Below are 13,642 nucleotides of genomic sequence, written 5' to 3' on the forward strand. Positions count from 1 at the left end.
CTTCCGAGCGGCAGCCATAGTATGCCAACCTCGGGTGGTTCCATTTATGTTTCGCTTTATACTATTTTACACCACGCAATGCAACGCAACACGTCAACCTCCTCGTGCGGAAAACCCGTACACCCTTCCCCTCGCAGGCCACGTCAGTTGCATTGAAAAGTGCATTAAATTAATTACAATCATTAGAAGGCTATCGATAAGGCACCGGCACAAACGTGGCGAGTGGAAGGGCCGCGAACTGCATGTGCCTTTTATTACACTAGTTTTATCGTCTTCTTCTTTTTTCACTCTACGGCCGATAGTTTACATTTTAAAATGTATTCTCCGGCATGGGTTGCTGGCAGAGTGACATCCACCTGGTTGAGCCCCGGGGGTTGATGTTAGCAAGCCTTGTACTCCTCCCCGTGGGGGGCTTCTTGCACCTGTAGCTCATGATTTATAACGGCATGCACCGCGCTCGGGAACCGGTCCAGTTTAGTGCTGGGTTGAATGCAGACTCGACTGCTTGACTGATGTGTTCCGTCTTCTATAAACCCTCTTGCACTGATGGAAGAAGAGCTAGAGTAGCGTTTGGCACTACCTAATGAAGCCATAAGGAAATCCACGCAGTATAATTGCAACAACCGTTTTATAAGCTCATTAGATCAAATAAAATTAATAATAATATTATTCAATGAGCGATTCGAAAGATTAAAGGTGTTTGAAACACCTTTTATTTAAAATAATAATAATGGCATCACTCATTGCAAAGTTTCAAGCTTTGTTGATTTTGATTGCTCAAAAATGAACTTAAATTTTATTTATAAAAATAGTGAGACTACTTGTTGCGTCCTGCAACAGGTTTTCGGTCCAATTATTTCTTTCTTTCTCTCACGCATTTTTTAAACACTTGTCTCTATTTTATTTTTACTTTAAGTGACAATGAGTGTTAGAAAATTTACATGTGTTTGCTTCTGTTGTGAACCGAAAAAAAGGACCTCGGGTCCCGGCTGGAGTACCTGTTATTTTCTTTTCAACCGCGTCCGTCAGCTGGTCGTCTCTTTTTTGGATCGACCCTACGGTCCTCGACCAGCTAGCGGACGCGGCTTATCACCACTACTGCTACCCAATCGGTAAAGCTTAAACTGCCCGATCGGACCGTTTTTTCACAACACTACTGTTGGAAATAAAATTTTCTATAGGAAAATATTGTTAAACGAAGAAAATAGTTTTTCAGGAAAGTGACTGAAAACAGCATTGTATTAACAGCGAAACCAATAAAAATGTATCACTTCTGCTGATAAACAAATGTTGGCTTACCGGTCAACCCTTGCAGTTTGTTTTCAACAACTCCATATTTTATTGCAAGACTCATAAATTGATTGCCCAGGAAAAAAAATGTTATTGTTATCGTGAAAAAAAACCTTTTGTTGTAAATTACTATACCTAATCAATGGTTTAATGTTATCGTTCTTATCGTCAGCCTAAAATACGTCTGGAAGAAATCAAATTGAAAACTGTCTACTGCACTACATTCTAAAAAAGGTTGCTTTTAGCTTATCGAGCAAACGATATCGGAACCCTACAATGTTCTCCAGACCCTTCTCTATTTAAAATTTTTTAAAAATACTCATAATTAAATGATTTCCATTCCTAAAGTAATAATATTTACAAACCAAGTTACACCATCAAAACAATTTCCGAACCTATGAGAAACCAATACAAAAACCTAGCAAACCAATTTTCTCCCTGTACCAAACCCAACCAAACCCTCCCTGTAAAACTTCAAAGTGGTTATAGGGAATTTAAATTCTACAAGTCGCCTGAGTGCTACTGATTTGAACAAAAAAATATTGTATCCCTCCATTAGAACTGATTAGACCAAGCACTTGCTGATCTTTCACATGTATCAGGAAAGTGAGCAAAAAGTGTATAGTTTATGGTTCTTCAATATAAACATGGTGATAATTAGACGGGACATGAGACCTACCCTCATAAACCAAACCATGGCAAGAATCTGAAAAGTAATCAAAAGTCAACAAGCAACACCCAAACTGCCGAAAAGGAGTTGGAAAGGTGATCTTGTTTTCACTTCCCATTATCGGATGCCGTGCTCGAGCCACGGGAGTCACGAAGAAAACGCAGTGCTCAAAGCTCACTGTTTGAGCAAAGATGACCCCTCGTCGCTGCCCTCCGCTTATCGCCTTCCCCACTTGCCACCCGGTGATCCATCTGAGCCACCGATCGTCCCGAGCGGTAATGAAATACACACGAAAAGTAACCGACACTAATGGAGTACACATGCTTTCCTATCTGTCGGTCCCGCTGAGGTTTTCCTGCACGCGCTCGTCGTACGCTCATATCGCCCAGACCGAGGGCTCTGGCGGAGTCACCGGAGCCGGATGGGCAATGGGCGCGCGATGCTCATCGATTGCATGATTTATGTTCGAACCGGTGTCGGACAGATCGAGCAACCAGCGATACCCGATACGGTTAGGCGGATGCACCCGACACCTGCAGGTTGCACGGGAGGGGAAGTTGGCTAACTGCCCCACCAGGTGCGGCACGAGGAAAGGAGACATACGATCCTGATAAACTTCTGTGAGTGGTGTCTTGTTTCTTCGCTCATCCGGTACATGATGATGAAATGCTGAAGTAATTGAAATTTGCTGTAAACAAATCCGTGAGCAATGAAGGCGCTTAGCCTACTTCAAAAGGCCTGAGAAACTGTAGAAAAACAAACAACAAATTGGTCCTGCAGTATGTTGGTCATTTATCACTATCGGATTGGATTTTTTCAAAATTGATTTCCATGTACTAAATTTAATTGACTATAATTATTGACTGTCAAGCGTTATTTAACATCTTTTTAGATTAAATTTGATCATAAAACATCAGAATTGCCTGTCATCCACTAGGTGGGTTAGTTTAGTTCAACCTTTTATGTTAAAATGTGGTTGAAAAATTTATTTAACAAAAAAAATTCGGAAATCTAGCAAAAACTAAGCTTTCATAAAGGAATTGTTCCTGTAACTACTGCAGCCGACTTTGATACAAGCTCGCTTTTATTAGGGGCAAGGGCGTGGTAGTCAACGTAAAGGGATATTTTTCCAGTCGAAACCTTCGAACGGTTTCCCATGAAAGATCGCTTTTATAGAATGCACTTTTGCTCTTTTTCAGCACCGCCTCGCCTAAACAAACTTCCCGTCACGTTACCGAATCAACAGCTTCCGTAACAAACAGGTCAAAGCGGCGTCAATTAGCGGGACTGAATAATGCACTCCGATGTTTGCAAATCCGATGCACCGATGCGGGGCCGTCGATCAAAAAGTGCATTTCGTATTCTGCGCACTTGCGGGTTGGAATCCGAGAGTCGTGGAATAAATGTGATGCAATGACGCGATTGCTGATTGGAAGGTTGTATTTCTAATTTCTTTCGAACTAAGACATTCATCCTTTTTGTGTGGATTTTTACAACGCAGCAAGACTACGTAAATCACTTCCAAGTACAAAATATTCGTAAACAAAATTTCTAGAAATTTTCAGTTCAACCTTTCGACAAATATGCAGAGGCAAAGGAAATATACAAGGTAAAGCTATCGCACCATTCCATCTATAATCAGTCTTAGATGATTGCACAACACTTGCCTTCTTGCTTAAGGCTATAAACTTCTGTATGACAGTCGTTCAAACATCGTTCTTTTTACCGAACGAAAAGTCTGAATTATTTATATGAATCCCTTTTTTGCAAAACACAAGCATCAGATCGCTTACCTTGAAATTGAAATATAAACAAAATAGCTACAGAATAAGATCCCGGCAATGAACTCGAAAACCTTAGTCCTCCTAAAAAAAAAACGAATACAAATGGTTCGAGGGCAGAACGAGGCCATCAAAACCCAGCGCGTGCAAACGCTACAAAGTTCGGCGTTATCAGAACCAGGAACGAATCGTGCAAATTTCGCGATCATGCGTCCCAAACCGCCTCAACCCGTGGTGTCGGAAAAGAACATTCGTTGTCAACATGGAAACACACTCGAGGAATTTAAAATTTTTGGGGGCCGCTAGTCGTAACGGGTTGTGTGACAACTGTCACAAGCTCAGGGACGCCCAAGCGAACGAACGATCGGCGTCCCAAAACCGCCCCTAAATTTACGTTCCCCGTTGCGACACACCCATGTGTATAAGAACCTCCAGCTCCAGCGTCGGTAATGACTGTCAATGGCAGCCCGGTTTTAATAGCAGGCAATTCCGCGAATTGGTTCAATGAAGTGTACCCAATGACGTGGCAGCGAAAGACCCGGCACAGCGTATCCAAAGGCGCGCGCCATTATGACGCGTGTAAATTATGGCATTTAGCAGAGCTCCCTGCTTTGTTTACGATCATATTGGGGCAAATATTGGAAGTGCCTTACGCCTAGAACGAATGGCTATTTGTTTTTGTTTTCTGGGTCATTAGATCAATTTGCCAATAAAAAAGGAAGGTTTTGGGAAACACCCTGGTGGGCTTATCTGACTTGTCTATCGTGTTTCTAACACGGTGGGAAAAAAGTTTCCCATAAAAATGAATGATACCATTTCAATTTTCCGTTGGAATTGAATCACTATGCAAATAGTCGTCGGAATCATCGGAATACATCACCTTTAATGAGTATTTAATACTTTCCTAATGGTCGTAGCTGTGACTATGTACACACACAAAGTGTATGTAAACAACCTCATACAGACATCAAGTCTACGGTTTGGCCGTAGTTACAACGCCAAGTCACGCCATAAATCTGTGTGGGGGTGTTGCCAAAAAACCCTGACGTTGCCTAATCCGCCTTATATCCAATGCATAAATCATTACCTCTTATCATCCGTGTTCGACCTCGGATCGTACCTCCTCTCTCTACGAAACAAAGATTTGCACCCACCGCTGTGCCGGAACAATATTTCAAGGCCTCGACAGATCTGTAGCGCTGCTGTGTGCTATTTTAAGCGCAGTTGTTGCTGTTGTGGTTGTTGATTCTGTTCAATTGATAACCTAATGCTATTGAAAACACTAGGCTAGCCACAAGGGTGTTTACACATTGGGGCGTACCACCCTGAAGCACGGCAGAGCAGCACGTGTTCGGGACGGGTTGGATACGCGGCCTGAGGACCGTGACTTGCGTCGGAAGCTGGAAACAGTGCCGATCTTTCGCTGTTGACGGAAGGCTTTTGAGTGTTGCCAGAGATAAACCGGGGAATTGTTGCCTCCTCATCCGGCCGAGCGTGATCCGTGCATGATCGTGCATTATACGGGGAAAGTCCAAAGGTTCCCTCGAAAGAAGTTGTTGAAGCGCGTAACGTCGCCAGGCCAGCTCAGGCGCAAAAAAAGGAACTTGTTTGTACAATTACTTGCCACTAGATTTGTTCAGCAACGGTAAACGCGGGTTCGTATCCAATGGATTTGATTCCTCGAAAATATGTTTTAAAATTCATCTAACTTATTACAGAACTGTATAAATATATGATTCTTCCCAGAATTCTCAGTAAATCTCAGTACATTTGATTTGATGATCGTATCCGATGGGTTTGATTCCTCGAAAATATGTTTTATAAGTCATCTAACCTATTACAGAACTGCATAAATATACGACTCTTCGCAGAATTCTCAGTAAATCTCGCTACATCTGATCGTGATGCTTCTAAGACTGCATGGATAGCCCCAACAATGTTTCGTGTAGGATAGTGATACCCGCTGTACAATCTCATTCCGCCTAATGGCCTACAAACCAATTAACCAATCGGGGCCACACATCGGATAGAAGGAGCGCAGAATAAACGACATTGAACCCCCACGTCTATGGCTCAATTGGATGTCGTAACATCGTCAACACAACACATTGATCGGTGCTGAGGTAGATCTTTAGAGATCGCCCACGCTCACACTTGTCACTTCCATTGCTTATCTCTGATGGAATTACACTTTGAAGGATCACTTATGGTATTCCTTTAGGTAAAGCGCCCCAAACTCTGGTTCTAATCGCCTGGTTTTTAAAGAGGTTGTTAGTGTGACACCGTTGCACCCGTTCTTCAACACTCCAAACACCAATGTACTGATAGGTAATTTACAAAAAAAAGGATGGTAGAAAATCGTTACGTACCACTTCCGAAAAAGATCACCAGTCAACACTGGAGGAGCGTTCGGAACGCACTGAAATTGCTGAAATATCGCGGACTTGCTTTTAACAAAGCCCGCTAATAACCGACGGCTTCGTCGACGAATCGATGAAGTCGCCGTATTGGTCGTCGTGTGCCCGCAAGTGTTCGATCGCCGGAGCCGACCTCTTCCTTTTGTTGGCTGCGGCTTCCTGCCTGATGGCCGCTGCTCGCGGGAAGTTGAGCCCACTGCGGCTGCTTTAGGGGCGAGTGGGGGAGAAGTCGCGACTTCGATTCGATTCCGACTTAATTGAGAACTTACAGATACCCAGCACGACCACCACTTGCACCACTGAACCGACGTTGAGGAAGGCACACTTGATACACTAATAATAAGCTCAAACACTTGTACACTGGCTGCCGCGAACCGCGCGCCCTGACTTCACTTTTCTTCACAAAATATGGCCTACAGGGCACACCAAATGATCGTAATCTATATATACACACACAGGCACTCTGGAGTTGGCTTCAGACTCAAGTATTAACTTGCTCACAAATGTGATTTTCATAAAAAAAAATAATAATCTTCCAATCACTCACACTTTCAAACTTACACTTCGCGTTTGCGGGAAACTTTATTAAAGCAACTGAAAAAAGGCATCGATAAGATGGTACGGAGGAAAAGAAACACTCATGAATGAGCCACCCATGAACTGGGTCAACATTTTCCGATAAAACACAGCCAACGTTAGCGAGGACACGAACAGTTACCCCGGTTGCCAAAAACTGCTCGCGACGATCCCTAGCGAAGACACCCTACGCACACGATCATGTCGTTAACATTATCAGTAACAGTTGCTGGGGTTGGGGAGGTTTGTTTAGTTTTTTGCACTGGGGGCATCCACGCGATCGATGCCGCGAATCGACGAACGATCGTGCACCCCTTTTACCACGCACACGACTTCCCCATCGCGGGAACGTGCAGCCGGGTTTACTTCTGTCGACAATTCACTTCATCGAATAAATTAAAACCTAACCCCACCAAAATACCGAATCCGAAAAGCTCCCCCACAACAACGCTTTATTTGTTTACTCGCGGGGTGCTTATCTCGACGCGAGCCGCGTGTATCACGGGGCGCCTTTGTGTTTGTGTCGGTACGAGGCCACGATGTGCCGGTGCCTTTGTTAGTTTGTTTTTTCCCTCTTTTCCCGTTCAAACCCGGGTTTTCTTTTAAACACGCGAGCCTCACAATTACTTCTGCGATTTTTTTTTTTGCAACGTCAGAACCAGCTGATGGAGGACTTTGCCATCGATGGCAGATCTGCAAGTATGGGTCCATCAGGGGTGGGATGAGGAAATTCCTCCTGATGCATCGCTTCGTCGCGGTGTTTTGTTCGCGATGTTGTGCTACCGCTTGCAAGTATAGACTCGCGGAGAGGAGCACTGGGGTAGCACTTTCATCGCCCGGGCGTTTTGTATGGAAAAAGTTGCACCTAAACCCGCCGTCGCGCAACTTTGTTTGTCGGGTCCCTTTCGCACGCGATAGGTTTTAACACACACGAAGATGCAAGATCGCGTCAAAATACGTTGTCGAATGTAGCGCGACAATCGACAAAGGTTTTTAATTCTAAGGTCAAGGTAGAGACATTTACAAAACCAACAGCATTTCCGAGATTATGATAATCTTAAAATCTTAGACGCTTACTTTTATGTCCTGGCTTTAAAAATTAGAAAAAAAAAATTTTTCTCTCGAAAACTAAAATTATAATACTATTAATTACTGATATTTTCGAAATTTAGATTTCGTAATAGCTTTGGCTTAATAATTTTTCATAGAGAGACTTTTAATAACATATCCAAATTTCGAATTTGAATACCACTATATTAAACCACTCTCCCCCGGTACTTCAACCACTGTGCACGAGTGTAGACTCTATCCTTTTCCTTAAGGCTCAATTATCCAACCCGCTTCTCAGAAACGGACGACGAACCGACATATATAGAAAAAGCGAAATTTGTACTAACAAAAATTGCAGTTATGATTTTCCCCCGAAAACCGAAATGCATCGTACGCATTCCCGCGATGCAGCTCGAATTGCTATACTAAAACCACCGTCCGGGAAACCGTTTCTACGGTACGCCGTTTTTTTCCTTCTTCTGGCTCTTCTGCTGCAATTCACTCGATAACGCGCGCCTTTGGATTTTTGCACAGTTTGCACAAAACCGACAACGCAATGACGATCGTACGCGCACGTCAACAAACGATAATAAAATGGAGCAAAAAGGGTGGCCTTCCTTAGGCAATGGCGGTGGCGGGTGAGAAACAATTCACCGAACGGTGCTTGATGGTTTAAGAATAGTACGCCTGCTTGACATTGACCATGAAGGTCGTGTTCGGTCAAAGGCAGATCTGCTGAGGCCCTGAAACGAAATGAGAAAAGAAGATGATACATTAGTATTCGGAATACTTTTATAAAACACACACCATACATTATACGAAGCAGCGCTATTTTCCCAATTAAATCCAACAAAAAAGTAACAATGATGAACTAAAAATTTGAATAGGTCACATGTTAAAAGGAAGCCGCAAATGGTAGAGTTTAAATAATCCATAATAGAGAAAATCTGTCAAACTGAAAATCTCAACATAATAACTTTCCTATTCTATCGATACCAGGTTTGACATTTTCAGCATTAATCTTGAAACTGTGAAACCCATCTCCATGATTTCCCCAATTGGGGATCAACTTTAAACCCGCTAAGAAAGGGCAGGAAAAAGAACTCACGCTCGTGTTTGGGTAATTTGCATGCGGTTAGGAATGTTAGTTAATTTTTCCTTTCCCAAATTTTGTGCTCCATTCATCGCCGGTTGCAGAAAAGGTCGTTTGGCGACTTAGGTGTCCCCTTAGGTGTAACCCCGAATGGGTTAGCGACTTAGGTGTCCACTCTCACATTGTCCACTCTCATGTATATCTCTCTCTCTCTTGTTGGTAACAAACCCGTACCATAAACAATCTTCCCCAACATAGCCTTTTCAAGCCAAATTTCAAGAAAAAATAAAAAAATAAAGAATGAAGATCACTTTACCGAATGAAGCTGGAACAAAACCAGAGAAAAGCAAAACGCACCATCGGCTGCTTTGTCATGATTTGATTGGGTTTGTTGGTATTCTACTGCAAGGGGGTGTGATCGCAGACTCTGTGACACGTCCGGACGGGGGAAACGGCGTCTTTACATCTACATAAATTAGCATAGTCGCCAGCGGTTCGACCCGCGGAGCAGGTTTTTCGGCGTGGATTGTTGTTTTTAGATGCTGCTTTACGTCAGCGGAATTCAAAACGCACTGCCCGAAACTGCGGGCTGGAGTTGTTGCAAGGTGCTGCCTTTTTTCGACCACAGAATGCAAATTGGATCTCGGGGTTCCGACGGGGCGGTGGCTAAAAATAGCTAGCCAAATTTACGAACCACCGCGGAGCACGAAGGAACACGAAGATCTCGACGAAGACGGTGCATCGGAAGTGGTGTCTGCGTGTTTGCGAGCGAAGAAGTTGGCTCTTCGCTGGGCATTATTTATTCATCTTTTATGCTGAAAATATTGCACGCCGATAGTGTTCGATTGTGTTCGATCAAAAGAGAGCGAAACATTTTCGATTTTGTGACCGATAGGTAATGCTAATTGAACAAGTTTTCAGCAGTTTTGATCACAAAGAGAGATTTCCTATCTTTATTGGAAGGCGTCTCTGAGCGAATCGAACGTCAACGTCAAAATTCCACGAAACGTTAGATTGCGCTGTTAATTATTCTTCTCGTCCTGCGTTCTTTCAAAGAAAACAATTTACATCCAATAAAGCAAAGGTAAGTTTCCTAGTAATGGAGAGCGCTTAAACTTTCCTTACTCGTAAGGAAGTACAATCTTTTCGACACCTCCGGAGCGTAAACAGAACCGTTTGGCGGCCAACCGGAAGATCGTTCTGCTTTGCTCAAACGCGCGAGGGATTTCATGACGATTCCGCAAACAACCCACGCTTCGAAGAAGCGTGAGCGTCGAACAAGTTTACAAATCGACCAGTCAAACCTTTGTTGGGTGAAGCTCGATCCATCGCCATCATGCCTCCCTTCGCCAGGCGTTGATCCGCAGTACCTGGACTGTGTTTACTTTTCCAAACCACAGCGCAAACAAACACACCCATTCCGCACACGCCAGATGTAACACCGAAGATACCGAAAGTGCACACTTTCATGGTTCGTGTTTTAAGGTATGTGCGCGAAGTTTTGTCCTTGCCCTCTTCCCTCGCGGTAAGAAATTTCCTTTCCTCACTGCTTGAACCTTTCTTATTGCCTTTTTCTCGTTTCTTTTCTTTACAGCCCTCGTGCGCAGCGTCAAAAACTCATCCGCTAGTGATGCGCCTGCCCGGCGATGATGTCACACACAGCGTTGACACACGACCTTCGCCGGCGATAAGTTCGGTAGAAATGTGTTGGTAGATGTTCTTTTTGCTTTTTTCTCCATTTTTATTACTGCTCTTATCGAGCCGCGAAACATTCACGCTTCGTTGCGCATAAAACATGGATAACATAGGATTTTTTTTATGAATCGAAACATGTGATCAAATCAGTCCGCAATTTCTTTTTTCAGTTGTAGTTAGATTTAGCCTTAAGCCTCAAAATCAGCCTCAAGTTAGTGTCTATTTTAGGTCAATGCAGTTGTGAATAATGTATTCATGCCGAAGACACTTAATAATTTACGGCCAGTATAGCTGACCGTTTTATGTTCGTTTTTTACTTAAAGCGCCGTCTTTGCAATTTTCTATCGAAAAATAAAATAGAATATTTTACATTTTTTCTTTTACAAATTTTATAAAATTATTTCCGTGCCTTTACTTCTGCCATCAACATTTTGAACCTAAGATAAGCTGGCGCCCGGAAAGTAACGAAACGAGAGTGTAATTGAAGAGTTCCTTTACACATCCACTTTTTTCCGGTTGGCATGGGAAGCTCATTATCCACAGACGTCCTCAAGCGAGCATCGAGAATCGATAACACGGCTGGTCCGATAAAAGATAAGGATAAAAATAGATATCAACAGTAAACTGCACTCGGTATGAATTACTGGAACGAACCGGGATGTTTACGAACAAAATGCAAGCAAACTCTACATCTGGGTAGATCATCCGATCAAGTAATCAAGAATTGTTATTTTTGATAAGAGCGAAAGCAAAAGGAACAAGTTCTAGCTGGGAAGGGAGGGTTGCTGCTCGGAACGGAACTTTATACACCAATGAGTGACAAAATGAATTTACTAAACTGAACGAGGGTCAACGCAGGGTGTGATTGATGGCCAGGTGATTTTTAATGAGACAAGCGATGACCATCGCAAGACGTCCTGATTTCTCGCTGGTGCGCTGGAGTCCTCAACTCATCTCACCAGATACCAACGCATTTCGCGCGACGACCTACTTCAATCGATTGCGACCCGCCGGACATGGGTTGATAAGCAAATTAAATTTGACTGATGATCGATCAAATGCCGTTACCGTTGGCCGGTTCGGGGTAGGTCGCCAACGCAATGATTCGGTTCAAGAAACGCGGCGGAATTCATGACGCTTTGATGAAGTTTAATGTCACCGCGATGATTGAGCGAATGATGACGGTGACAAAAATTTGCACCCTCACGCCGATTGATAAGAAAGATTCGTGCGGATTAAGCATGGCGTGCCGAAATCGATACGGAATTGGGGTTACGTCGTGTGTTTTAGTGGATTTCGAAGAACGTGGAGTAATAAATGTTTGCTATTCGAAGGACGCAGTTTGATCTGTGCAGATTGTAAACCGTTTTATTGTGATTGCATCTGCACATAACGTTCGCCGCGGAGTGCATCTGGGACATGAGGAACTATTTTTACTTTCCCATATACCCTTGGGATTTCCTTCCACAGCAGTATCACACTTCAACGGATGTGTCCGCAGGCCTTGAATATCCAAAACTCACCTTCGGGTGCCTTGAATTCTTGCTTAATTTAGTGAATCCACATCCACGGCAGACAGCAGCTCGGTGCCGATTAATCTTTTGCGCAATCGACGTGAAACGTGTGCGGAAGCCCTCGCCGGGGCCAGTGGACATTCACGGATTTTCGAGGCAATCACACCACACCGGTTGAAACCTTGGCCAACCTTTTTACCAACCGTTTGCCCATTTATGCCTTTGCTGCCATAACAGGCAGCACCCTTGCGTCGGGGTTTGCAAACTCTCTGCTCGCGAACCCTCGGACGCCCACAGAGCACGACATTGTTGGACCACCATAAACCACCGTCCAAGGCGGGGGGATATGAGGGCAAATGTGTCATACTCGCTCGAAGACGCGGGACTCAGCTTATGGAAGGCACACATTCTTCCAGTCGCGCAGACGAGGTGGATGACAAATATGCATGGAATTAAACATGCTGCACGGACAATGGCGTTAATGGATGGGTGAAATTGCCATGCTTTCAAAAAGACCTTTACGTCGCTGCACAGAAAGAAGCACTTCTTTCTTGGAAGGATTTGCAAATTGGATTGTACATTGTACCTTAAAGTCCGTTACATTCAATGGGAATAAACTAATTATAAATGCACATAAATATAATTAAATTCGAAACAAAAAACGAGCCAATTTCAGACACGTGTTGATTCGATGTTGTAAATATTTTCAGACAAAGCCTTTATATCAACTGAACACATGCTAAACTTGTTTTTTCGTATATCTGATATCTCGTAATAATATTACTTTAATGGTTCACTGCTTATTGAAGATTTTTGTACATAATTAGCAGTAAAAAGTACAATGGCCTTTGTCATTACAGCCCTTGAAAGCCTCTAAATATCATTGCCATTAACTTTCAATAAGTTTAAAGAACTACATTCATTTCGTTCAAAAGTGTATAACCTTGTCATATAATTATATTTTTAGTCTTTAATATGATTCAATAGTGTATACAAAAACTGAACAAAATGTAAAGTTTATTATTTTTAGAATTACTTTTAGATTACAACTTTAAAAAAAAACTAGAAAAAACCTACTGTTTTTTCGACAAAGCTGATCGACAAAGTCAGGGTAGATCGGGTTACGTATTTCAATTATTAAGAATGTTATATGCGTTGGATATTGCACGGAACTGTTGATGTATAGTATCGATGAATAAGAAATTTTTGACAAAAATCTGTATTGTTTCCTATGGACAGTTTCACAATATTTAAAGGCTGTGTAAATTGATTTTTTTGTCACCAGTTGTCACGCTTCGAAAACCAAAATCAACTTACTTTACGCTGTACGCGATACTGCTTGCCAGTTTCACTTATCATCAAACCCACACGTAATCAAAATCAAACACAATCTTCCCACCCTTCGTTCACGTCATCCACTCCAAGCCACGACTCATGGTGAGCTTAAAATAGAAAGAAAAAAATTAACCATTACCTACCCGATGGTCCTACAAGTGCTCGAGCGGGTATGAACTGGCCGCACATTAAACGCCCACGTGTTTGAACGATATATTAAC

At 42.9% G+C, this 13,642-nt stretch overlaps 1 protein-coding gene across 1 annotated transcript in view; it reads right to left on the reverse strand.

The window, feature by feature from the left end:
* The window catches only part of LOC131266382 (cGMP-dependent protein kinase, isozyme 2 forms cD4/T1/T3A/T3B), a 107,517-nt gene extending 101,272 nt beyond the window's left edge, over positions 1 to 6,245 (reverse strand). The window contains exon 1 of the mRNA XM_058268879.1: positions 6,111 to 6,245. The gene's annotated coding sequence lies outside the window, so the exon portion shown is untranslated. The remainder of the gene's footprint in view (positions 1 to 6,110) is intronic.
* Between the last annotated feature and the right edge of the window lie 7,397 nt (positions 6,246 to 13,642).

This window comes from Anopheles coustani, chromosome 2 (assembly GCF_943734705.1).
Source record: "Anopheles coustani chromosome 2, idAnoCousDA_361_x.2, whole genome shotgun sequence".
Classification (NCBI taxonomy): domain Eukaryota; kingdom Metazoa; phylum Arthropoda; class Insecta; order Diptera; family Culicidae; genus Anopheles; species Anopheles coustani.